Here is a 26,905-nt window from a genome sequence, read left to right as displayed (position 1 = left end):
AGCTCAAATAAGCAAAGGGAAACGACAGTCCATCATTACTTTAAGACATGAAGGTCAGTCAATACGGAACATTTTAAGAACTTTGAAAGTTTATTCAAGTGCAGTCGCAAAAACTATCAAGCGCTATTATGAAACTGGCTCTCATGAGGACCGCCACAGGAAAGGAAGACCCGAGTTACCTCTGCTGCAGAAGATAAGTTCATTAGAGTTACCAGCCTCAGAAATTGCAGCCCACATACATGAACTCTGTGAAAAATGTAACAGACACATCTAAACATCAACTGTTCAGAGGAGACTGTGTGAATCAGGCCTTCATAGTTGAATTGCTGCAAAGACACCACTACTAAAGGACATCAATAAGAAGAAGAGACTTGCTTGGGCCAAGAAAAAATGAGCAATGGACATTAGACTGGTGCCTTTATGGTAGAGTGGCCAGATGGATGCCACTCTTCAGTTAAAGGCCCATGACAGCCAACTTGGAGTTTGTCAAAAGGCACCTAAAGGACTCTCAGACCATGAGAAACAAGATTCTCTGGTCTGATGAAACCAAGATTGAACTCTTTGGCCTGAATGCCAAGTGTCATGTCTGGAGGAAACCTGGCACCATCTCTACGATGAAGCATGGTGGTGGCACCATTAATCTGTGGGGATGTTTTTCAGGGACTGTGAGACTAGTCATGATCAAGGCAAAGATGAACGGAGCAACGTACAGAGAGATCCTTGATTAAAACCTGCACCAGAGCGCACAGGACCTCAGACTGGGGTGACGGTTCACCTTCCAACAGGACAGCGACCCTAAGCACACAGCTTAGCACACAGACAATGCAGGAGTGGCTTTGGGACAAGTCTCTCAATGTCATTGAGTGGCCCAGCCGGAGCAAAGGGTCCAAAAACGTATGTAAATGTGATATTTCAGTTTTGTAATTATAAAAAATATCAAACATTTCTAAAAACCTGTTTTTGCTTTGTCATCAAATCAAACCTTATTTGCCACATGCGCCGAATACAACAAGTGTAGACCTTACCGTGAAATGCTTACTTACAGGCCCTTAACCAACAGTGCAGTTCAAGAAGAAGAAAATATTTACAAAGTAGGTTAAAATAAAAAGTAACACAATAAGAATAACAATAATGAGGCTATATACAGGGGGCACTGGTTCCGAGTCAGTGTGCAGGGGTACAGGCTAGTTGAGGTAATATGTACATGTAGGTGGGGGTGAAGTGACTATGCATAGGTAACAAACAAACAGCGAGTAGCAGCAGTGTACAAGGGCGGGGGGGTCTCAATGTAAATTGTCCGGTGGCGATTTTTATGAATTGTTCAGCAGTCTAATGGCTTGGGGGGTAGAAGCTGTTGAGGAGCCTTTTGGTCCTAAACCTGGCGCTCCGGACACCGCTTGCTGTGCGGTAGCAGAGAAAACAGTCTATAACTGGAGTCTCTGACAATTTTATTGGATTTCCTCTGACACCGCCTATTATATAGGTCCTGGATGGCAGGAAGCTTGGCCCCAGTGATGTACTGGGCTGTTTGCACTACCCTCTGTAGCGCCTTACGGTCAGATGCCGAGCAGTTGCCATACCAGGCGGTGATGCAACCGGTCAGGATGCTCTTGATGGTGCAGCTGTAGAACCTTTTGAGGATCTGGGGACCCATGCCAAATCTTTTCAGTCTCCTGAGGGGGAAAAGGTTTTGTCGTGCCCTCTTCACGACTGTCTTGGTATGTTTGGACCATGATAGTTTGTTGGTGATGTGGACACCAAGGAACTTGAAACTCTCGATCCGCTCCACTACAGCCCCGTAGATGTTAATGGGGGCCTGTTTGGCTCGCCTTTTCCTGTAGTCCACGATCAGCTCCTTTGTCTTGCTCACATTGAGGGAGAGGTTGTTTTCCTGGCATCACACTGCCAGTTCTGAGTTCCTCCCTAGAGGCCGTCTCATCGCTGTCAGTGATCAGACCTACCACAGTTGTTTCGTCAGCAAACTTAATGATGGTGTTGGAGTCGTGTTTGGCCACGCAGTCGTGGGTGAAAGGGAGTACAGGAGGGGACTAAGTACACACCCCTGAGGGGCCCAGTGTTAAAGATCAGCATGGCAGATGTATTGTTCCCTCCTCTCACCATCTCTTACCATAAGTCTTTGCTAGGTAAAGCTCCGCCTTACCCCAGCTCACTGGTCACCATAGCAACACCCACCCATAGCACGCACTCCAGCAGGTATATTTCACTGGTCATCCCCAAAGCCAACACCTAGTTTGGCCGCCTTTCCTTCCAGTTCTCTGCTGCCAATGAATAGAACAAATTGCAAAAATCACTGAAGTTGGAGACATATCTCCCTCACTAACTTTAAGCGTCATCTATCAGAGCGGCTTACCGATCGCTGCAGCTGTAAATAGCCCATCCAACCAACTACCTACCTCATCCCTATATTTGTTTTTGTTTTTCTGCTCTTTTGCACACCAGTATTTCTACTTGCACATCCTCATCTGCACATCTATCACTCCAGTGTTAATTGCTGTATTGTAATTACTTCGCCACTATGGCCTATTTATTGCCTTACCTCCTTATGCCATTTGCACACACTGTGTACAGATTTTTCTATTGAGTTATTGACTATGTTTGTTTATCCCATGTGTAACTCTGTGTTTTGTCGCACTGCTTTGCTTTATCTTGGCCAGGTCGCAGTTGTAAATAAGAACTTGTTCTCAACTGGCCTACCTGGTGATATAAAAAAAATGGGACACAATAGGACCAGAAAGGTAGCTCTACACATGCATTGGATGCCTAAGGAGGCTGAGAGGTGTGTCAATATTGGCTGTGGGCTGTGGTCTGGTCTGGTGGCTGCTCTGCTTTGTATCCGGGTGTGAGGAGACAGTTATGACAGTTGCTGAGTGAAGATTTCCCCATGCAGCACTGATCCACAGGGAAGCACAACAAACACCCACTCTCTATGGATCTGCTGGAGGAAAACAGGCCACTGGCTTGATATGGGTATGTGTGTGAGTACAGCTTGTGCATGTGATGTATAAGTAGAGATTGGCTTAATTAACTCTGCTTTGATTCTCTCTCTATAAAATGATTTAGCTGAGGCTAAAGACTAACACTCCATAGCATAGCTAATATGGCAAACTCTTTTTAGAGTGTGAGACATCTTTTGGTAGAGCAACTGACTGTGATGTCTCTCTTCTCTGGTGGGAGAAAGATGGTTGATGTGGGTCAGAATATACTCTTCCTTTTGCCATTTCTGTGCCAAAAAGCTACATTTGTAAGCCATAATGTACTATTGCAATAGTGGGAAGTTGCTGTGTAGACACGATTACGAAACACACACAGACCTTGTTTGGATACTAATGCTTTGTTGTCTGCTCTGTTGTGGTGTAAGCTACATGGCAGGCTTGTATTATTTATTCATTTTGAGCACACCTGCCGCCAGGCGTGGCTCTCAGCGCATCACACGCACACACACACACAGCGAGAGTGGGTGGGAGAGAAACAGGGGTACTTGGGCTGAATCTACAACACTCTCCCATACTCCATTATTTATCCTAGCAGTTATATAGGTGATGAGTTTGCTTTTTCACACATTCTGCTACTTAGTGACACTCTCTAAACACATTTTCTCTGTCACACACACCCAGGATGACAGCAGTTTAGCAGCACCCAATGTTGTCGTCTTGTATCATTTAGCCTCTCTCGCTCTCTCTATCCTACCCACCCTGTACTGTGTAGTGGAGTCAGTCACACTCAGACACCTCTATTATCTGCCTGCTAGTCTGGCCACTGCACTGTGCTGTCTGCAGCTTGTGGTAATCAAGCAACAAGCTCTGTCTCACTGCAGAATTAGATGTTTCTCCAAACAGCAAATTTCAAAGTGTTTCTGACACCCTGGGTTGACTCCTGCTCAGTATCTTTCCATTGTTCCAAATGTTGAATTTAGAAGGTTAAGGGTTGAGTTTTTGGATAGGGTTAAAACATTAAAGGCTAGGAAGCATGAGTTTTTAACAACACAATGGTCAAAGACTTAGTTGTAGTCACGATCTGGTTACCTATGACTACAAACATACACTGAACAAAAGTAGAAACGCAACATGTAAAGTGTTGGTCCCATGTTTCATGAGCTGAAATAAAATATCCCAGAAATGTTCCATATGTACGAAAATATTTATTTCAAATGTTGTGCGCACATTTGTTTACATCCCTGTTAGTTAGCATTTGATCCTTTGTCAAGATAATCCATCCACCTGACAGGTGTGGCATATCAAGTATCTGCTTAAACAGCATGATCATTACACAGCTGCACCTTGTGCTGGTGACAAAAAGCCACTCTATAATGTGCAGTTTTGTCACACAAGACATTGCCACAGATGTCTCAAGTTGAGGGCGCATGCAATTGGCATTCTGACTGCAGAAATGTCCACCAGAGCTGTTGCTAGAGAATTGAACGTTCATTTCTCTACCATAAGCCGCCTCAACATAGTTTTAGAGAATTTGACAGTACGTCCAACAGGCCTCAAAACCGCAGACCATGTTTTAACCACACCAGCCCAGGACCTCCATATCCGGCTTCTTCGCCTGGGGAAATGTCTGAGACCAGCCACCCAGACAGCAGATTAAACTTTGGGTTTGCACAACCAAATCATTTCTGCACAAACTGTCAGAAACCGTTTCAGGAAAGCTCATCTGTGTGCTCGTCTTCACCAGTGTCTTGACCTGAGTGTCTGTCTCATCCCGACTCCCAACCCCTACACTTTCATTACTATAAAGCGTAAATAGGCATTTTAACGTAATAACTTTAGCCGTGGGTAACTTGTGGAATAGACACTGGCTGGAATGTGGTTTTAACCAATCAGCGTCCAGGATTGTATAATTAACTCTAAATCATATTTCATAAAAATCTTAACACTGGACAGTTACATTAAGGCATGAATGAATGAAGCAGCAAAAGCTTGAAGCAGTTTGCATGAAGCAAACTTAAACACACAGACAAATCTGAGCCTGTAGCCACATGCAAAAAGCTTAAGGCCATCACAAAAAAAGATTTAATGGCACAATATGTGTATGTTTATTACAAAGACATTGTGTAACGGTTTATTGATATGATAGTAGGGCGAGTACAGTGGGCAGAGTGAAGTCAGGGATTGATGGCACTCTGAAATAAATGTAACACTGTGACCAGATACGCTGCTCTGACCTTGAACTAATATTCCCACCTCACTCTTTTCCTCTCTCCCTCTGACTTTGTCTGTCTCTCCTGTTAGGACCTGTAGTCCTTGATTGGAATGTCTCATTGACCTGTGTGTGTTGGTGTTTGCCCATGTGCACTCTAGGCTGTCTACTGTCATACCCTCTACACCACACTGACAGAGGTTGAGACATTATCCCCAGATAGGTAGGAAAAGGAAGGCTTTTATTGGCTCTGTCCAGTCCCTACTGTGCTATAGTTCAGGAAACAACCTCCGTCATACCCAAAGTTATAGGGGATGTTAAAGGGATATGCAAAAGTTTGACATGCTCTCTTTTGTGTACATTTGTAGAAACATGTTTATTAATTTCACAGTGTGTTGTAGCATGTTGGTCTTTTAACAAATATAGTCAAATCAAATCATACTTGATACTTTCTTGCCACATTTGAGGTATGGGAAAAATCTAAGAAATTTAGATTCATGGCTATTTTTTTGGTATTTTATTCTGATCCCCATTTACCTGTTGTAAAAACAGCAGCTACTATTCCTGGGGTCCACGCAAAACATGAAACATTACATAATACAGAACATTAATAGACAACCGCTCAAGGACAGAACTAAATAAATTAAACAAAAATTACAAAACGCACATGTAGCCTACAATACATGCACACAAAATATCTAGGTCAAATAAGGGAGAGGCGTTGTGCCGTGAGGTGTTGCTCTGTTGTTTAGTTTAGTTTTTTTACTAAGTTTGCTGTTCACTTGAGCAATATGAGATGGAATGGAGTTCCATGCAATAATGTCTCTATATCAAATTTTATTGGTCACATACATATGGTTAGCAGATGTTTATTACGAGTGTAGCGAAATTCTTGTGCTTCTAGCTCCGACAGTGCATTAATATCTAACAATTCCACAACAAATACCTAATACACACATCTTAGTAAAGGAATGGAATAAAAATATATACATATAAGGAAGAGCAATGTCAGTGGCATAGGCTAAGATGCAATAGATCATATAGAATATAGTATATACATATGAGATTAGTAAACATTATTAAAGTGGCCAAAGTCTCTATGTAAGCAGCAGCATCTAATGTGCTAGTGATGGCTATTTAACAGTCTGATGGCCTTGAGATTGAAGCTGTTTTTCAGTCTCTCAGTCTCAGCTTTGATGCACCTGTACTGACCTCGCCTTCTGGATGGTAGCGGGGTGAATATGTCCGTAAACACACCAGCCAGCTGGTCTGCACATGCTCTGAGGACTAGGGATGCCATCTGGGCCGGCAGCATTGTGAGGGTTAACATGTTTTAAATGTCTTACCCACGTCGGCCACAGAGAAGGAGAGCCCATAGTCCTTGGTAGTGGGCTGCATCGGTGGCACTGTATTGTCCTCAAAGCGGGCAAACAGGGTGTTTAGTTCGTCTGGATGCAAGACGTCCGTATTCCGCGATGTGGCTTGTTTTCCTTTTGTAGTCTGTGATTGTCTGTAGACCCTGCCACATACAGTTGAAGTTAATGCACAACATACAGTTGAAGTCGTAAGTTTACATACACTTAGGTTGCAGTCATTAAAACTAGTTTTTCAACCACTCCACAAATTTCTTGTTAACAAACTATGGTTTTGGCAAGTCGGTTAGGACATCTACTTTGCATGACACAATTCGTTTTTACAACAATTGTTTACAGACAGATTATTTCACTTATAATTCACTGTATCACAATTCCAGTGGGTCAGAAGTTTACATACACTAAGTTGACTGTGCCTTTTAACAGCTTGGAAAATTCCCGAAAATTATGTCATGGCTTTAGAAGCTTCTGATAGACTAATTGACATAATTTGAGTCAATTGGAGGTGTACCTGTGGATGTATTTCAAGGACTACCTTCAAACTCAGTGCCTCTTTGCTTGCCATCATGGGAAAATCAAAAGAAATCAGCCAAGACCTCAGAAAAAACTTGTAGACCTCCACAAGTCTGGTTCATCCGTGGGAGCAATTTCCAAACGCCTGAAGGTACCACGTTCATCTGTACAAACAATAGTACGCAAGTATAAACACAATGGGACCACGCAGCTGTTATACCGCTCAGGAAGGACATGCATTCTGTCTCCTAGAGATGAACGTATTTTGGTGCGAAAAGTGCAAATCAATCCCAGAACAACAGCAAAGGACCTTGTGAAAATGCTGGAGGAAACGGGTACAAAAGTATCTATATGCACAGTAAAACAAGTCCTATATCGACATAACCTGAAAGGCCATTCAGCAAGGAAGAAGCCACTGCTCTAAAACCACCTTTAAAAAAGCCAGACTACGGTTTGCAACTGCACATGGGGACAAAGATTGTACTTTTTGGAGAAATGTCCTCTGGTCTGATGAAACAGAAATTGAACTGTTTGGCCATAATGACCATCATTATGTTTGGAGGATAAAGGGGGAGGCTTGCAAGCCGAAAGAACACCATCCCAACCGTGAAGCATGGGGGTGGCAGCATCATGTTGTGGGGGTGCTTTGCTGACTGGTGCACTTCACAAAATAGATGGCATCATGAGGGGGAAAATTATGTGGATATATTGAAGCAACATCTCAAGACATCAGTTAGGAAGTTAAAGCTTGGTCGCAAATGGGTCTTCCAAATGGACAATGACCCCAAGCATACTTCCAAGGTTGTGGCAAAATGGCTTAACCTCTCTGGGATATGTGGGACGCTAGCGTCCCGCATGGCCAACATCCAGTGAAAATGCAGAGCGCCAAATTCAAATAAATTACTATAAAAATTATACTTTCATGAAATCACACATGCAATACACCAAATTAAAGCTACACTTGTTGTGAATTTGGCCAACGTATCAGATTCCAAAAAAGCTTTACGACGAAAGCACACCAAACAATTATGTTAGGTCAGTACATAGCCACAGAAAAACACAGCCATTTTTCCAGCCAAAGAGAGGAGTCACAAAAAGCATAGAGATTAAATGAATCACTAACCTTTGATGATCTTCATCAGATGACACTCATAGGACTTCATTTTACACAATACATGTATGTTTTGTTTGATAAAGTTCATATTTATATCCAAAAATCTCAGTATACATTGGCGCGTTATGTTCAGTAATGTTTTGCTTCCAAAACATCCGGTGATTTTGCAGAGAGCCACATCAATTTACAGAAATACTAATTATAAATGTTGATGAAAATACATGTGTTATGCATGGAACTTTAGATACACTTCTCCTTAATGCAACCGCTGTGTCAGATTTAAAAAAAGCTTTACCGAAAAAGCACACCATGCAATAATCTGAGTACAGCGCTCAGAGCCCAAACAAGCCAAAGAGATATCCGCCATGTTGTGGAGTCAACAAAGTTAGAAATAGCAGTATAAATATTCACTTACCTTTGATCTTCATCAGAATGCACTCCCAGGAATCCCAGTTGCACAATAAATGTTTGATTTGTTCGATAAAGTCCATCATTTATGTCCAAATAACTCCCTTTGTTCGCGCGTTTAGTACACAATCTAAACTGACGACGCGCTGGCAGGTCCAGGCAAAAGTTCAGACGAAAAGTCATATTACAGTCCGTAGAAACATGTCAAACTAAGTATAGAATCAATCTTTAGGATGTTTTTATCATAAATCTTCAATAATGTTCCAACCGGAGAATTCCTTTATCTTCAGAAATGCTATGGAACGCAAGCTACCTCTCGTGAATGCGCGTGGCCAGCTCGTGGCACTCTGCCAGACCTCTGACTCAATTCCCTCTCATTCCCTCCTTTATAGTAGAAGCATCAAACAAGGTTCTAAATACTGTTGACATCTAGTGGAAGCCTTAGGAAGTGCAGCATGACCCCATTTCCACTGTATATTGGATAGGCAAAGAGTTGAAACACTACAAACCTCAGATTTCCCACTTCCTGGTTGTATTTTTTCTCAGGTTTTTGCCCGCCATATGAGTTCTGTTATACTCACAGACATCATTCAAACAGTTTTAGAAACTTCAGAGTGTTTTCTATCCAAATCTAATTATATGCATATTCTAGCTTTTAGGACAGAGTAGCAGGCAGTTTACTCTGGGCACCTTTTATCCAAGCTACTCAATACTGCCCCCCTGTCCCAAAGACGTTAAGGACAACAAAGTCAAGGTATTGGAGTGGCCATCACAAAGCCCTGACCTCAATCCTATAGAAAATGTGTGGGCAGAACTGAAAAAGCATGTGCGAGCAAGGAGGCCTACAAACCTGACTCAGTTACACCAGCTCTGTCAGGAGGAATGGGCCAAAATTCACCCAACTTATTGTGGAAGGCTACCCGAAACGTTTGACCCAAGTTAAACAATTTAAGGGCAATGCTACCAAATATTAATTGAGTGTATGTATACTTCTAACCCACTGGGAATGTGATGAAATAAATAAAAGCTAAAATAAATAATTCTCTCTAATGTTATTCTGACATTTCACATTCTTAAAATAAATTGGTGATCCTAACTGACCATTCTAGGATTAGATGTCAGGAGTTGTGAAACTGAGTTTAAATGTATTTGGCTAAGGTGTATGTAGATTTCCGACTTCAACTGTACGTCTTGTGTCTGAGCTGTTGAATTGCGACTCCACTTTGGCTCTATACTGACATTTTCCTTGTTTGATTGCCATGTGGAGGGAATGACTACTCATGTCGCCTTGTCATGGTTAAATGCGGTGGTACGCCCTTTCAGTTTTGCGTGAATGCTGCCATCCACGGTTTCTGGTTAGGGTAGGTTTTAGAGGTCGACCGATTATGATTTTTCAACAACGATACCGATTATTGGAGGGCCAAAAAATATTTTTATTTGATTTTTTATTTGTAATAATGACAATTGCAACAACACTGAATGAACACTTATTTTAACTTAATACATCAATAAAATCAATTTAGCCTCAAATAAATAATTATACATGTTCAATTTGGTTTAAATAATGCAAAAACAAAGTGTTGGCGAAGAAAGTAAAAGTACAATATGTGCCATGTAAGAAAGCTAACGTTTAAGTTCCTTGCTCAGAACATGAGAACATATGAAAGCTGGTGGTTCCTTTTAACATGAGTCTTCAATATTCCCAGGTAAGAAGTTTTAGGGTGTAGGAATTATAGGACTATTTCTCTATACCATTTGTATTTCATATACCTTTGACTATTGGATGTTCTTACAGGCACTTTAGTATTGCCAGTGTAACAGTATAGCTTCCGTTCCTTTCCTCGCCCCTACCTGGGCTCGAACCAGGAACACATCAAGTTCAAATCAAGTTTATTTTATATAGCCCTTCGTACATCAGCTAATATCTCGAAGTGCTGTACAGAAACCCAGCCTAAAACCCCAAACAGCAAGCAATGCAGGTGTAGAAGCACGGTGGCTAGGAAAAACTCCCTAGAAAGGCCAAAACCTAGGAAGAAACCTAGAGAGGAACCAGGCTATGAGGGGTGGCCAGTCCTCTTCTGGCTGTGCCGGGTGGAGATTATAACAGAACATGGCCAAGATGTTCAAAATGTTCATAAGTGACAAGCATGGTCAAATAATAATCAGGAATAAATGTCAGTTGGCTTTTCATAGGCGATCATTAAGAGTTGAAAACAGCAGGTCTGGGACAGGTAGGGGTTCCATAACCGCAAGCAGAACAGTTGAAACTGGAATAGCAGCAAGGCCAGGTGGACTGGGGACAGCAAGGAGTCATCATGCCCGGTAGTCCTGACGTATGGTCCTAGGGCTCAGGTCCTCCGAGAGAGAGAAAGAAAGAGAGAAGGAGAGAATTAGAGAGAGCATACTTAAATTCACACAGGACACTGGATAAGACAGGAGAAGTACTCCAGATATAACCAACTGACCCTAGCCCCCCGACACATAAACTACTGCAGCATAAATACTGGAGGCTGAGACAGGAGGGGTCAGGAGACACTGTGGCCCCATCCGATGATACCCCCGGACAGGGCCAAACAGGAAGGATATAACCCCACCCACTTTGCCAAAGCACAGCCCCCGCACCACTAGATGGATATCTTCAACCACCAACTTACAATCCTGAGACAAGGCCGAGTATAGCCCACAAAGATCTCCACCACAGCACAAACCAAGGGGGGGCGCCAACCCAGACAGGAAGATCACGTCAGTAACTCAACCCACTCAAGTGACGCACCCCTCCTAGGGACGACATGAAAGAGCACCAGTAAGCCAGTGACTCAGCCCCTGTAATAGGGTTATAGGCAGAGAATCCCAGTGGAGAGAGGGGAACCGGCCAGGCAGAGACAGCAAGGGCGGTTCGTTGCTCCAGAGCCTTTCCGTTCACCTTCACACTCCTGGGCCAGACTACACTCAATCATATGACCTACTGAAGAGATAAGTCTTCAGTAAAGACTTAAAGGTTGAGACCGAGTCTGCGTCTCTCACATGGGTAGGCAGACCGTTCCATAAAAATGGAGATCTATAGGAGAAAGCCCTGCCTCCAGCTGTTTGCTTAGAAATTCTAGGGACAATTAGGAGGCCTGCGTCTTGTGACCGTAGCGTACGTGTAGGTATGTACGGCAGGACCAACTCGGAAAGATAGGTAGGAGCAAGCCCATGTAACGCTTTATAGGTTAACAGTAAAACCTTGAAATCAGCCCTTGCCTTAACAGGAAGCCAGTGTAGGGAAGCTAGCACTGGAGTAATATGATCAAATTTCTTGGTTCTAGTCAGGATTCTATTAGCCGTATTTAGCACTAACTGAAGTTTATTTAGTGCTTTATCCGGGTAGCCGGAAAGTAGAGCATTGCAGTAGTCTAACCTAGAAGTAACAAATGCATGGATTAATTTTTCTGCATCATTTTTGGACAGACAATTTCTGATATTTGCAATGTTACGTAGATGGAAAAAAGCTGTCCTTGAAACAGTCTTGATATGTTCGTCAAAAGAGAGATCAGGGTCAAGAGTAACGCCGAGGTCCTTCACAGTTTTATTTGAGACGACTTTACAACCATCAAGATTAATTGTCAGATTTAACAGAAGATCTCTTTGTTTCTTGGGACCTAGAACAAGCATATCTGTTTTGTCCGAGTTTAAAAGTAGAACGTTTTCAGCCATCCACTTCCTTATGTCTGAAACACAGGCTTCTAGCGAGGGCAATTTTGGGGCTTCACCATGTTTCATTGAAATGTACAGCTGTGTGTCATCCGCATAGCAGTGAAAGTTAACATTACGTTTTCGAATAACATCCCCAAGAGGTAAAATATATAGTGAAAACAATAGTGGTCCTAAAACGGAACCTTGAGGAACACCGAAATGTACAGTTGATTTGTCAGAGGACAAACCATTCACAGAGACAAACTGATATCTTTCCGACAGATAAGATCTAAACCAGGCCAGAACTTGTCCGTGTAGAACAATTTGAGTTTCCAGTCTCTCCAAAAGAATGTGGTGATCGATGGTGTCAAAGGCAGCACTAAGGTCTAGTAGCACGAGGACAGATGCAGAGCCTCGGTCTGACGCCATTAAAAGGTCATTTACCACCTTCACAAGTGCAGTCTCAGTGCTATGATGGGGTCTAAAACCAGACTGAAGCATTTCGTATACATTGTTTGTCTTCAGGAAGGCAGTAAGTTGCTGCGCAACAGCTTTTTCTAAAATTTTTGAGAGGAATGGAAGATTCGATATAGGCCGATAGTTTTTTATATTTTCCGGGTCAAGGTTTGGCTTTTTCAAGAGAGGCTTTATTACTGACACTTTTAGTGAGTTTGGTACACATCCGGTGGATAGAGAGCCGTTTATTATGTTCAACATAGGAGGGCCAAGCACATGAAGCAGCTCTTTCAGTAGTTTAGTTGGAATAGGATCCAGTATGCAGCTTGAAGGTTTAGAGGCCATGATTATTTTCATCATTGTGTCAAGAGATATATGCAGATCCAGGACAGCTAAGCCCTGGAGGAATACGCAGATTTAAAGAGGAGTCTGTAATTTGCTTTCTAATGATCATGATCTTTTCCTCAAAGAAGTTCATGAATTTATTACTGCTGAAGTGAAAGCCATCCTCTCTTGGGCAATGCTGCTTTTTAGTTAGCTTTGCAACAGTATCAAAAAGAAATTTTGGATTGTTCTTATTTTCCTCAATTAAGTTGGAAAAGTAGGATGATCGAGCAGCAGTGAGGGCTCTTCGATACTGCACGGTACTGTGTTTCCAAGCTAGTCGGAAGACTTCCAGTTTGGTGTGGCGCCATTTCCGTTCCAATTTTCTGGAAGCTTGCTTCAGAGCTCGGGTATTTTCTGTATACCAGGGAGCTAGTTTCTTATGACAAATGTTTTTCGTTTTTAGGGGTGCAACTGCATCTAGGGTATTGCGCAAGGTTAAATTGAGTTCCTCAGTTAGGTGGTTAACTGATTTTTGTCCTCTGACGTCCTTGGGTAGGCAGAAGGAGTCTGGAAGGGCATCAAGGAATTTTTGTGTTGTCTGAGAATTTATAGCACGACTTTTGATGCTCCTTGGTTGGGGTCTGAGCAGATTATTTGTTGCGATTGCAAACGTAATAAAATGGTGGTCCGATAGTCCAGGATTATGAGGAAAAATATTAAGATCTACAACATTTATTCCATGGGACAAAACTAGGTCCAGAGTATGACTGTGGCAGTGAGTAGGTCCAGAGACATGTTGGACAAAACCCACTGAGTCGATGATGGCTCCGAAAGCCTTTTGGAGTGGGTCTGTGGACTTCTCCATATGAATATTAAAATCACCAAAAATTAGAATATGATCTGCTATGACTACAAGGTCCGATAGGAATTCAGGGAACTCAGAGAGGAACGCTGTATATGGCCCAGGAGGCCTGTAGACAGTAGCTATAAAAAGTGATTTCATGATTTCATGACTAGAAGCTCAAAAGACGAAAACGTCTTTTTTTTTTTGTAAATTGAAATTTCCTATCGTAAATGTTAGCAACACCTCCGCCTTTGCGGGATGCACGGGGGATATGGTCACTAGTGTAACCAGGAGGTGAGGCCTCATTTAACACAGTAAATTCATCAGGCTTAAGCCATGTTTCAGTCAGGCCAATCACATCAAGATTATGATCAGTGATTAGTTCATTGACTATAACTGCCTTTGAAGTGAGGGATCTAACATTAAGTAACCCTATTTTGAGATGTGAGGTATCACGATCTCTTTCAATAATGGCAGGAATGGAGGAGGTCTTTATCCTAATGAGATTGCTAAGGCGAACACCGCCATGTTTAGTTTTGCCCAACCTAGGTCGAGGCACAGACACAGTCTCAATGGGGATGGCTGAGCTGACTACACTGACTATGCTAGTGGCAGACTCCACTAAGCTGGCAGGTTGGCTAACAGCCTGCTGCCTGGCCTGCACCCTATTTCATTGTGGAGCTAGAGGAGTTAGAGCCCTGTCTATGTTGGTAGATATGAGAGCACCCCTCCAGCTAGGATGGAGTCCGTCACTCCTCAGCAGGTCAGGCTTGGTCCTGTTTGTGGGTGAGTCCCAGAAAGAGGGCCAATTATCTACAAATTCTATCTTTTGGGAGGGGCAGAAAACAGTTTTCAACCAGCGATTGAGTTGTGAGACTCTGCTGTAGAGCTTGTCACTCCCCCTAACTGGGAGGGGGCCAGAGACAATTACTCGATGCCGACACATCTTTCTAGCTGATTTACACGCTGAAGCTATGTTGCGCTTGGTGACCTCTGACTGTTTCATCCTAACATCGTTGGTGCCGACTTGGATAACAATATCTCTATACTCGCCAGTTTTAGCTTTAGCCAGCACCATCTTCAGATTAGCCTTAACGTCGGTAGCCCTGCCCCCTGGTAAACAGTGTATGATTGCTGGGTGATTCGTTTTAAGTCTAATACTGCGGGTAATGGAGTCGCCAATGACTAGGGTTTTCAATTTGTCAGAGCTAATGGTGGGAGCTTTCGGCGTCTCAGACCCCGTAACGGGAGGAGTAGAGACAAGAGAAGACTCGGCCTCAGACTCCGACTCGCTACTTAATGGGGAAAACCGGTTGAAAGTTTCTGTCGGCTGAATGAGAAAGTTGTCCGGCTGCGGGGACTGGGATTTATACTAACGTTACTATCTGTACTTACTGGTGGCACAGACGCTGTTTCATCCTTTCCTACACTGAAATTACCCTTGCCTAACGATTGCGTCTGAAGCTGGGCTTGCAGCACAGCTATCCTCGCCATAAGGCGATCGTTCTCCTGTATATTATGAGTACAGCGACTGCAATTAGAAGACATCATGTTAATGTTACTACTTAGCTTCGGCTGTTGAAAGTGCTGACGAACGAACCATGTCCAGATAAAGCGTCCGGAGTGAAAAAGTTGAATGAGGGAAAAAAGTTGTGATGGAAAAACTAAAAATATAAACGGTAATATAATATATTCTCTCCCTCTTGCTGCTTCTTCATTTTTGAAGAAACTAATTTGTTGAAAACTGTCTTTCGCTCTGTTTGAGTCAACTATTCATCACATTTTATGCACTGCAGTTCTAGCTAGCTAGCTGTAGCTTATGCTTTCAGTACTAGATTCATTCTCTGATCAGTTGATTGGGTGTACAACATGTCAGTTCATGCTGAAAGAGCACTGATGGGTTGGAGGACGTCCTCCGGAAGTTGAAAATAATTACTGTGTAACTCTATGGAAAGGGGTGAGAACCAGAAGGCTCCTAGGTTTTGTATTGAAGTCAGTGCACCAAGAGGAGGACGAAGCTAGCTGTCCTCCAGCTACACCATGGTGCTATCCCTACAGAGTACTGTTGAGGCTACTGTAGACCTTCATTGCAAAACGGTGTGTTTTTTTAAAGAGGTTAATCAATTATTTGGTGACGTGAATATATTTAGTCTAGTTTTTCAATGTTTTACCATTTTCTATTTTAAGAAATTCACTGAGGAGGATGGTCCTCCACTTCCTCCTCTGAGGAGCCTCCACTGGAGATGGTTCGTGCTTTCAGTTTTTGGTCAATGCTGCCATCTATCCACAGTTTTTGGTTTGAATAAGTTCTAATTGTCACAATGGGAACAACATCCTCTATGCACTTCCAGATGAACTCCGTCACCGAGTCAGTGTATACATGAATACTATTCTGAGGAAACCCGGAACATTTCCCAGTCTGTGTGATCAAAACAATATTGAAGCATCTACAGTGCATTCGGAAAGTATTCAGACCCCTTCCCTTTTTCCACATTTTGTTACGTTACAGCCTTATTCTAAAATTGATTTAAATTAATTTGTTTCCTCATCAATCAACACACAATACCCCATAATGACAAAGCAAAAACAGTTTTTTATAATTTTAGCAAATTTATAAAATAAAAAAAACATACCTTATTTACATAAGAATTTAGACCCTTTTGCTATGAGACTCAAAATTGAGCTCAGGTGCATCCTGTTTCCATTGATCATCCTTGATGTTTCTGCAACTTGATTGGAGTCCACCTGTGGTACATTTGAATTGATTGTACATGATTTGGAAAGTCACACACCGGTCTATATAAGGTCCCACAGTTGACAGGGCATGTCACAGCAAAAACCAAGTCATGAGGTCGAAGGAATTGTCCGTAGAGCTCCGAGACAGGATTGTGTCTAGGCACAGATCTGGGGAAGGGTACCAAAACATTTAGAATAAGGCTTAACGTGGAAAAAGTCAAGGCGTCTGAATACTTTCTGAATGCACTGTTTCGATTGGCCAGACCAACGTTGAACAGTTCTTACCACAGATACTTGCTGTTTAAGTTTCTGCCTATTGGAGGAGAGGAGCAAAATGGTGGCGTGATCTGATTTGCCGCAGGTAGGGCGGGGGAGGGCCTTGTAGCCGTCCCAGAAAAGGGTGTAGCCATGGTCCCGGGGGGTGTGGGGGGATAAACACTGCCGTGATGATGACAGAATTTTTTTTATCTTGGGAGGTAATGCGGTCGGCATTTGATGGTGAGGTATTCCAGATCGGGAGAACAAATCAAATAATATCACATATTTAGCAGATGTTATTGCGGGTGCAGTGAAATCTTGTAAAAGTACTTGAGTCCCTGTTCCTTACCACAATCACATCATGAGTAGTTAATCATGAAACATACAGCCCCCTTTTTTCCCCCTGCAGAGTTCTTTCTTCCTTTCCGCATATTGAATGAGAACCCCTCTGCCTGAATGGACAGGGAAAGTATATCTGGAGAGAGCCATGACTCCGTAAAACAGAGTATGTTAGTCCCTGATGTCTCTCTGGAAGGAGATCCTCGCCCTGAGCTCGTCTACTTTATTGTTCAGGGATTGAAAGTTGACTAGTAATATACTCTGAAGCGGTGGCTGAGCGGAATTTGTAGAATGGTATGAAATGCATCAAATGCATGTTTCCATTTGTTTGCCATTCTATTTGCTCCGTTCCAACCATTATTATGAGCTGTCTTCCCTTCTGCAACCTCCTGTGGGTGGATGGTATGCACACCTCCTGAGTCTGACTAGGAGCCCGCTCCTTATTCCTCTTCTCCGGCGACGGCGTCTTGGAGCAGACCCCGGGATTAATGGATCTGCCTCGGAGTTTTAATTAAATAAAGGATCCAATCAAATAAAGGATCCAGTTCAGGAAAGTCACGTTTCTGGTGGAAATGCTGGTGATTGACCCTCAATCTAATATCCAAAAGTTATTTTCGGCTGTTTGGTAATAATGTAGGAAACGTTCTGAGCAAATAATGTAAGAAATAACACAGAAAAACATGTTATACTGAAAAGTTGGCTAGGAGTTAGAAACAGTGTGACCATGTCTGTCGGCGCCATCTTGTAGACCTCCGCTACACTACTTTGATATGCATCCTGGGGATTAAAAGGTTAGTTCATTTTATGCGCACTGAAAAATAAGTAGGAATCAGAATATACCTGCGTATACCCTCCACTACACCACTGATGACTGCTGAATACCAACTATCAATCACTTAGATCAAGTATTTTCAGGTAGAGATGCACTATGTATACAAAAGTATGTGGACACCCCTTCAAATTAATGGATTCGGCTATTTCAGCCACACCCGTTGCTGACAGGTGTATAAAATCGAGCACACAGCCATGATCTCTCCATAGACAAACATTGACAGTAGAATGGCCTTACTGAAGAGCTCAGTGATGTTCAATGTGGCACCGTCATAGGATGCCACCTTTCCAACAAGTCAGTTCGTCAAATGTCTGCGCTGCTAGTACTACCCGTGTAAACTGTAAATGCTGTTATTGTGAAGTGAAAACATCTAGGAGCAACAACGGCTCAGCCACAAAGTGGTAGGCCACATAAGCTCACAGAACGGGACTGCTGAAGCACATAGCGCGTAAAAATTGTCTACTCGGTTGCAACACTCACTACCGAGTTCCAATCTGCCTCTGGAAGCAACGTCCGCACAAGCTTCATGAAATGGGTTTCCATGGCCAAGCAGCCGCACACAAGCCTAAGATCACCATGCGCAATGCCAAGCGTCAGCTGGAGTGGTGTAATCCTCGCTGCCATTGGACTCAGTGGAAACGCTTTCTTTGGAGTGAAGAATCATGTTTAGCCTCTGGCAGTCCAACAGACAAATCTGGTTTTGGCGGATGCCAGGAGAACGCTACCTGCCCCAATGCATAGTGCCAACTAAAGTTTGGCGAAGGAGGAATAATGGTCTGGGGCTGTTTTTCATGGTTTGGGCTAGGCCTTTTAGTTCCAGTGAAGGGAAATCTTAACACTACAGCATAAAATGACATTCTAGACAATTCTGTGTTTCCAACTTTGTGGCAAAAGGCCCTTTCCTGTTTCAGCATGACAATTCCCCCGTGCACAAAGCGAGCTCCATACAGAAATGGTTTGTTGAGATCGGTGTGGAAGAACCTTTTTTTTTTTCTTTTTTTTTTGTAAGGTGTGGATCAGCTTAATATTGTGGACAGATTGTTGCGTCCATCAATGTAATTGTCTGCATCATTTCCAATCCCCCATATCTTTTTGGGGATATATATACACATACTTTTTTTTAGAATATACCTTTATTATTCCCCGCAAACCCTACCACCCTTCACCCAATTGGAGTAAACTTATAAACAATAACACTTAGGCTTCTACCTTCAGTTTATACATCTTATACACATTTTACAGACACAATCTATTTTACAATAGTTATATTTTGTTTGTTTTTAGTCCTTCCTCTATTTCTGATGTCCATCCAGTTTGATTTCTATTTGTACCTGCGCTATTTCACAAAATTTCTGAACCTATATACATTTTATAGACCCTGTATGTTTTACATTGGTTATCTTGTTATTAGTCCCATCCTTCAGCTCCATTCTACCCCTCCCATCTAACTCTCAACACCATCCATTTTGGATTTCTCTTTGCCATATATTGTGATGCTTAAGTACTGAACCTTTCTATTCTCATAGATTCTACAGATTGTAAATTAAAAATAAAAGTTTTTGCCAAAATAATAATAATATTATTGATTGATTTGACTATGGCTTTTCAAATCGCCCAGTATTGCTATCTGCAGTGTTAGTTCTCTGCAAATGTTGCAATTCTTCAGCTATTCCTGGACCTGTGACCAAAAACGAGCTACATATGGACAATACCAAAATAAATGATCTAATAACTCTGCCTCTTCACAGCAAAATCTGCAGAGCTGGGAAGATTGTATCCCCCATATATATAACATTCTATTGGTTGCAAGAATTTTGTATAGTAATATAAATTGAAAAATGTTTAGTTTTGAATCCGGCGTTGTTTTGCGTGTCAATTCATAAACCATGTGCCATGGAAATGGGTACATCGCAGATCTCTTCCCAACTATTTTGCAATTTATATGGCACAGCTGTCAGTTTTTTGGTCCTTAAATGAAATTGGTATACGTTTTTATTTATCACACTTTAACCATTTATGTTCTTTAATACAGGGCCGACATACAAGTTCCTTACTTTTTTTCCCCTTCTACTTGCCTTTTTCATTTTTGTGGTAATGCGGCAATTAGTTGGTTGTAATTTTGGGTAGAGCAGACATTCCCATATGTCTGTGTTAGCTGCATGTGTGACAACTCCACCAGTCCTATTTATGATATCATTCACTAAAATTATACCTTTAAAAAAATATATATATATTTCTTCGAAAAAGACGTTTAAAAAAAAATCTATTTATCAAGATCAACGTGGAAGAACTTGACTGGCCTGCACAGAGCCCTGACTTCAACTCCATCGAACACCTTTGTGATGAATTGGAACGCCGACTGCGAGCCAGGCCTAATCGCCCAACATCCGTTCCCGACCTCACTAATGCTCTTGTTGCTGCGGGGACTTGAGTCCATTCAGCAATGTTCCAACATTTAGTGGAAAGCCGTCCCAGAAGAGTGGCGGCTGTTATAGCAGCAAAGGGGTGGACCAACTACATATTAATGCCCATGATTTTGGAATGAGATGTTCGACAAGCAGGTGTCCACCTACTTTTGGTGATGTAGTGTACCTCGCAAAGCAACTGCTGTCTATCCCTCTTGATTGTGCACTCTTCTCTGTCTCCGTGCCCATACACCAAGTAGGTGGATTATGGTCATTGAAGTTAGTTTACCACAGAAAACATAGTAATTATGTAGAATATTGGCCTTTTGGAAACTACAACCCACTACATCGCACAGTTCGGGCCTGATCTGATCAATCTTTAGAGAAACTGATGCTTATTCAGGTTCATTATTGTCCTGTGGAGGTTGTTTGCTTAGCTCTAATTGCTAGGGCTGAGCCTGGCCCTGCTTTATAGGCCCTCCTTGTTCTCTGGCTGGATACGTTTTTCTCGCTCTCTTCTGTCTTTCACATCTCAAGTTACAGTCACTCTGGCCCTCTAGGTTTAGGAAAGGCGAACTTGTTCAAAAGCACAGAGCCTTTTACACTCGGTGACAAAATGCTGTTTGGACTGAACTGAGCTTGGCTTGGGTTCACACATTTATCGTGCTAGAGGAATCCCACTGCCTGGAAAATGGTTTGTGTAAGATTGATTCTCAATATTGTGCACCAGCCGGGTTTACGTAATATTTCCGTGTTGAGTGTGCGTTTGTTTTTGATGGAACCTGTGCACATACTGTACACACTCACTGTGAACCCAGACCGATTCAGACGGATCTATATTCTCTGGTTGAACAGCAGTGGCGGTCAGTGCCGTTTTAAGATGAGGGAGGACAAAACATTTATTTTTTATGACCATGGCCTTATTTCTATTACAGTATATTGGATGACTCTCATTTATATTCCATTCACCCAGTTCAATGTACCAGTGATAGGTTTAGGCTACTACATGATACTCAAATTTTTCTTATACACATCATGAGGTTGCTACAACCTAGCCTATGAATGAAAGTTTACAACAGGTGCACACAGGTCAAGAGACAAATTTGAGGTGACAGTGACATTCAATACCGCCTTGCACACTCTTGCCTGCATCTAGATGATCTAGGGTGTAATCATTAGTCCAACAGTTGCAAACGAGAGTTTCTATTGGACAAATTCAGGTATGTGTATCCCTGTTTTGTTCCGTTTGAGAAACATTTTTCAACAGAATCAGTGGAATGAATACATCCCTGATCACGCGTAAACAGAGTTCACTCTCATAACAGCCACGTTGTATTCCTTCTCTTCCCTTCGCTTGTGGACTTCAATGCACAACACATCAGCTGTATGTTACCAAACGAAAATAAATTTTCTGATCCTTTGATTGGGTGGACAACATGTCAGTTCATGCTGCAAGAGCTCTGATAGAGCTCTAAGTTGACATAACTACTGTGTACGTCTATGTAAGGGGGTGAGAACCATGAGCCTCCTAGATTTTTTTATTTTATTGAAGTCAATGTAGCCAGAGGAGGACTGACGCTAGCTGGCCTCCGGCTACACCGTGGTGCTACCCCACAGAGTGTTGTTGAGGCTACTGTGGACATTCTTTGCAAAATAGTGTGTGTTAACCAGTTATTTGGTGACATGATTATATTTAGTATAGTTTTATCTAAAAGATAAGTTTTTAAGTGTTTTACAATTAACGTTTTTATGAAATTCACTGAGGAGGATGGTCCTCCCTTTCCTCTGGGGAGCCTCCCCTGTTGAACAGAGAGATCACACCAAGGAACTTTGATTAATGGACAGACAGACACAGACCCTGAGCCATCCCAGCGGCAGACAATGTACAGTATGTGTGAGAGGGACGGTGTTTGGTAGTCATTCTCATCTTTTCTATATCTCTATCTGTCTACAGTAACAAAGACCATATGGTCAAAGCTGTATGGTTCCACTCATTTGTCCAAAAACAGCTTGCTGTATGTGTTGTGGGAATGGGTCATTTTCAGAGATGGTTCCCGGTTTTCCTCTCTGACCAATCCCAGCACGGCATCCACAGGGCATGACTAGAAAACCAGGAACACCTGTCACACCTGTCCAAACCCATCATCCCGAGAACCATCTCCCATAGCATCCAATTAGAATATGTGTAATAACATTCGAAAAACAAGGGTAAATATTTGGTTGGAGTAATTAAAATAGTCTTTCCGCCCACCTCACTTTTCACTTGTATCCATGTAATAAAAACAGAAATGTAGGTTCTGGTCTAGCGTGTTTTTAAAGAAGCTCCGGGGGTTTTGAACAGCCTATACCTCTCGTGAGAGTATTCTATACAGTAACATTATATAAGGCTTTATGGCCAAAGCACTTTGTGGTATCGGTGAGGAAATCTTCTCTTGTCTGTTTCCAGTCTATCTGCCCTCTGGTCCCTATCATCAGAACCGATTGTTAAATGCCCTCTGCTGTTCACCTTATCAACCCTTTAAAGATCATCTGTATTCTCATGGACCTCCTTTTGTCTCAATCTCCTCCACTCTTAAAGGGAAATGTCACTCTTTTTCAACATCAAATTCATCATCTCCAGCCACCAACCCAACATCAACATATGTTTTGTAATCCAAAAGATGTTTCCGATGACATCATCCAGAGACACTGATGACATAATCTGGTGTGCATCATGTGATTTTAACTGATTGTGAGCAGGCAAAGGTTACTTTACTAACCTTTGGAATGAATACTATGTAGGTAGCAACCAAGAGTCTGTAATGATGCTGAATTACAGTGAACCTCTCCATGATGACATGATGCAAACACACTGTCATTGTCATTGTCCCTTTACCATAGAAAGAAGGGCAGGGCAACTCATAATAGTGATAATGTAGCCAAAACGAAGCTCTCGGCCTAAACCTGCCTGCCCTGTTTGGGCAGGGCCCTGTGGTTAGTGCTAAGGCCACTCCCTCCCTCTCTAATGACGTCTCTCTGCTGCATGCCTACCTCTCTACGCATGTATATCCCTTATCTAAAGATATCTTTATGAAGATGTAGCCAGAGGGGTTTGGTGGTATCCAGATGTTCATGTCGTTGCTGTACCATACCGGAGTATACAGTATTACTGGAAGTGCACACAAAGGGTGTCATTTAATTCCAAACTGTTTTTGTTGCTATAGTGAGAGAAAAAAAGTGCTAACAAATTACTAGCGAAGTCCCATAGCAGACCCTAGCTAAATGCTAATTGCAAGGGCAGACAACCCAGCTCATAAAGTTATACTACTATTTTAAAGGGCTACTCACAGCTTGCTGCATGCACAAAACACATTTAGGCAGCAGGGATCCTGAACCAGGAGGGGATCGTTTGTCTCTGCTGTAACCAAGAAGCTTGCTCTTGCAAGCTAGCTACTTACATGTAGCTAGCAAATGAACAAACCAAATGCATATTTGGCACATCTTAGATGGTAAATCTGCTATAAACTAGAAATTAATTATCACAAAAAGGGTCCCCGAGCCAGCCCCCAAAAGTTTGGGAACCCCTGGTGTAGCACACCTCCCCCCAGAAATGAAGGAATTTTCAGGCCAGTTGGTACATACTAGCAACACGCATAACCATCAAACCAGACAGGGAAATTCAGGGCATATAACACAACCCAAAGCAAGGACAAATCGCCTTAAATCTAAAGTTTTATATAGAGCCATAGCTGACGAACTCTTTACCAATCCATATTTCTCAGGAAAAAAAGTAAATCCACCTTAAAGAAAAAAATAAGAGAACATCTAATGTGAAAGACCATATGACTGGGCAGCAAATAGAAAGTATCAACTGAATGTTAAATGTGTTTCCTGTCAGGTATTTTAATTGTTTGTATTGTCTACTTGTTAAATGTTTGTAAAGTCTTCATTTGTAATTGTAATGTCTTATTACAGTTTTTTTTTTTTTTCAATGGCTTACACACTAAAGGTGGTACTTGAGGCACACTCAGTGAAACCATTAACTCATGTAACTAATCTCCAGACCAAGTCTGCAACACTGCAAGCACATGATCTGCTTTACACTCAGTTTGTAAAACACACTTTGTGCAGAACACACTTTGTGCAGAACACTAAACACAGTTCTCTACATTAAACACATCATTCAAAACTAATAGGTCTTGTGTTTCATTTGGAAAACACTGCCATTCAAAATGCCACACTCATTTAACGATTACCTACACCCAGTGCTCACGTGTGAAAACACTTTTAGCTAATTTCTTCACGTAGAAATCAGAGCTTCAGCACTATAAATAGGCTTCAGGTTGGCTTTCTTGGTTTGGACAACAATGGAGGCCAATTTTGGAGAGAGATTTAGAGGAAAAGGAGTGAGAGTAAGAGGGGGGACTGGCCATGCCAGGGCTGGATACGCCACTCCAGACGCTACTTTCCCCGCTGTTTAGCCAGAGAGAACATCGCTTGTGATATTGATGAGGTGCTGTGGCCAGACCCAAATAGGAGACAGGATGCACCCTAATTGTTTTTTTTCTTTATAGAAGCAATCCTATTTGTTTATCTTCTACTATATTTGTTTTGTCTGTTACTGTTCATCCTGAAATCTGGATGAAAATACAATGTTTTGAGAACGAAATACATTACATTTTTTCCCCCCTTGCATTTCTGTTTATAGTGTAAATGTATACTGAATATGCTTAAATACTGTATATATTTGTGCACATGTACATGTGAGTGCTATGACAAACTGCCGTGGACTCCACTGCATACTGAACATGCAAAAGACACATGATAGTAGTGGTTTACATTTGTCACATCCGTGTGTAGTTGGCGTGTATAAGAGCTAATCATTTGAAGGTTTGTAATGTAGTTTTGATGCAAAAGCACAATTTTGAGTAGAGTTAAAATTAGTTTTGAATTAAGTGTTTGGTTTAACAAGAGGTGGGTGTGTGTGTGTTGGGGTTTTGTGGGTAGAGTCTAGAGAAAAGGAGCCATAGTTTCAGAAATCAGGTGTAAGCAATTGTCAAAAACTGTAATTGGGGTTGGACCCCGGGAAGATCAGCTAACGTTACGACGTTGGCTAATGGGGATCCTAATAAAAATTCAAATTCTTGAGTATTTCAAAATACCCCAGTATACTGCAAAGACGGTATACCGCCAAAGCCAGACATAATCGTGGCTATGTCTCTGCTCATGCTGCTGTTTATATAATTTGGTTTTAGAATGAACTAAAGGAGCAGTAGAATGAGATTATGAAAGAGACCAAGAAGTGGTCACATGGGAACTAATCGCTTCTTTCAGTCAGTTCTATTCACTGGAAGTTTCACTTGTCTTCTGGAGTCCTATATACTTGGTGGAGAATATTTGATGTACTGTATGACTAATCGTGCTTTATCTCACACTAGTCTTGTTCCAAGAAATGTTCCTCCTTCAACCATGTCCTCTGAAGAGTTAATATACCCTACATAGGGATTTACTGTATATAGTTACATATAACTAGACCATAACTAGACATTCCAGTAAAAATCCCACCTAAGTATTCATTTCACTAAGTATTACTTCCTTGAAGGTCACAACTGTTTCATTTGCATATTCCTTGGTGATATATATGGTGACATTTGACTGGAAATGTATGTCACCCAGCCCTCATTTTTTCCTGTCTTGTTCCAGTAACTACTCCTTCTTCATTGGTGTACTTTCAGCATTCCTTGTGTCTGCATGTTACTGTGTGTCATCCATAAAGACATAACACATGTAGCTACTATATTATTAACACAGACCTAAAATGTGACATCCCAGTTGTATATTTATGCTTTCTCTGGCCCTTTAATTCCAGCACACAAGCGTAATATTTACATGAGAGCCTAATCTAAATAGCACAACTGAGGACTCCAACACACAGAAACCTATTCTATCAGTGGTCTGTCCAAGTGGATGTCTCTGACTCCCCACTCGAGGTCCATAGTCTGCATGTTGGTCATGTTTAATTTTTACAAATGACAACTAGCCTGCCTATAGTATGCTGCCCCTCTCCACTGTTCCCCTCCATCTCCCTCTTTCCCCTCTCTTCTCCTATTTTCTCTGCCCACTCTCTCCCCAGATGCATTTGCAAATGTTTTCCACTCTCTCTGGGGAGACAACAGCTCTCTTTTACAGCACTGTATGTGTATATGGCTGCCTGTCTACAATAGAGCGCAAATTTAATTGCTATGTGTATGCTGGTATTTTACAGTGTTTTGCAATGTACTACTGTGAGCTGTTTGACCGCTGGCATTGAGTCTATAGTTGCTTTTCGACTGGTTGCCAGGTTGATTCCAAAGTCTACTTCCTGAAGCTGTGTGCGTGCGTGCGAAGGAAGACTGGGAGAGTTTCACTCAAAACTGTTTTACCCCTCTTGACTTCAGGCTGCTCAAACTACTCTCCTTCAGACACAGAGAAACCAGATCCAAG

General features: G+C 42.1%; 1 protein-coding gene across 2 annotated transcripts in view; it reads left to right on the top strand.

Annotated features, from left to right (window-relative positions):
• Positions 1 to 26,905, top strand: part of LOC139557373 (protein kinase C delta type-like) — a 48,876-nt gene that overhangs the window by 3,969 nt on the left and 18,002 nt on the right. Inside the window, exon 1 of one of the 2 annotated variants that reach the window (XM_071372115.1) lies at positions 2,676 to 2,988. The exons of the other annotated variant lie outside the window; for it this stretch is intronic. The gene's annotated coding sequence lies outside the window, so the exon portion shown is untranslated. Of the gene's footprint in view, positions 1 to 2,675; positions 2,989 to 26,905 lie in introns of those variants that run through there. 2 annotated transcript variants of the gene reach the window in all.

The sequence above is a fragment of the Salvelinus alpinus genome, chromosome 2, assembly GCF_045679555.1.
Source record: "Salvelinus alpinus chromosome 2, SLU_Salpinus.1, whole genome shotgun sequence".
In the NCBI taxonomy this organism is placed as follows: domain Eukaryota; kingdom Metazoa; phylum Chordata; class Actinopteri; order Salmoniformes; family Salmonidae; genus Salvelinus; species Salvelinus alpinus.
Note: the sequence above shows the minus strand (reverse complement) of the source record. Positions and strands in the feature narration are given on the sequence as shown.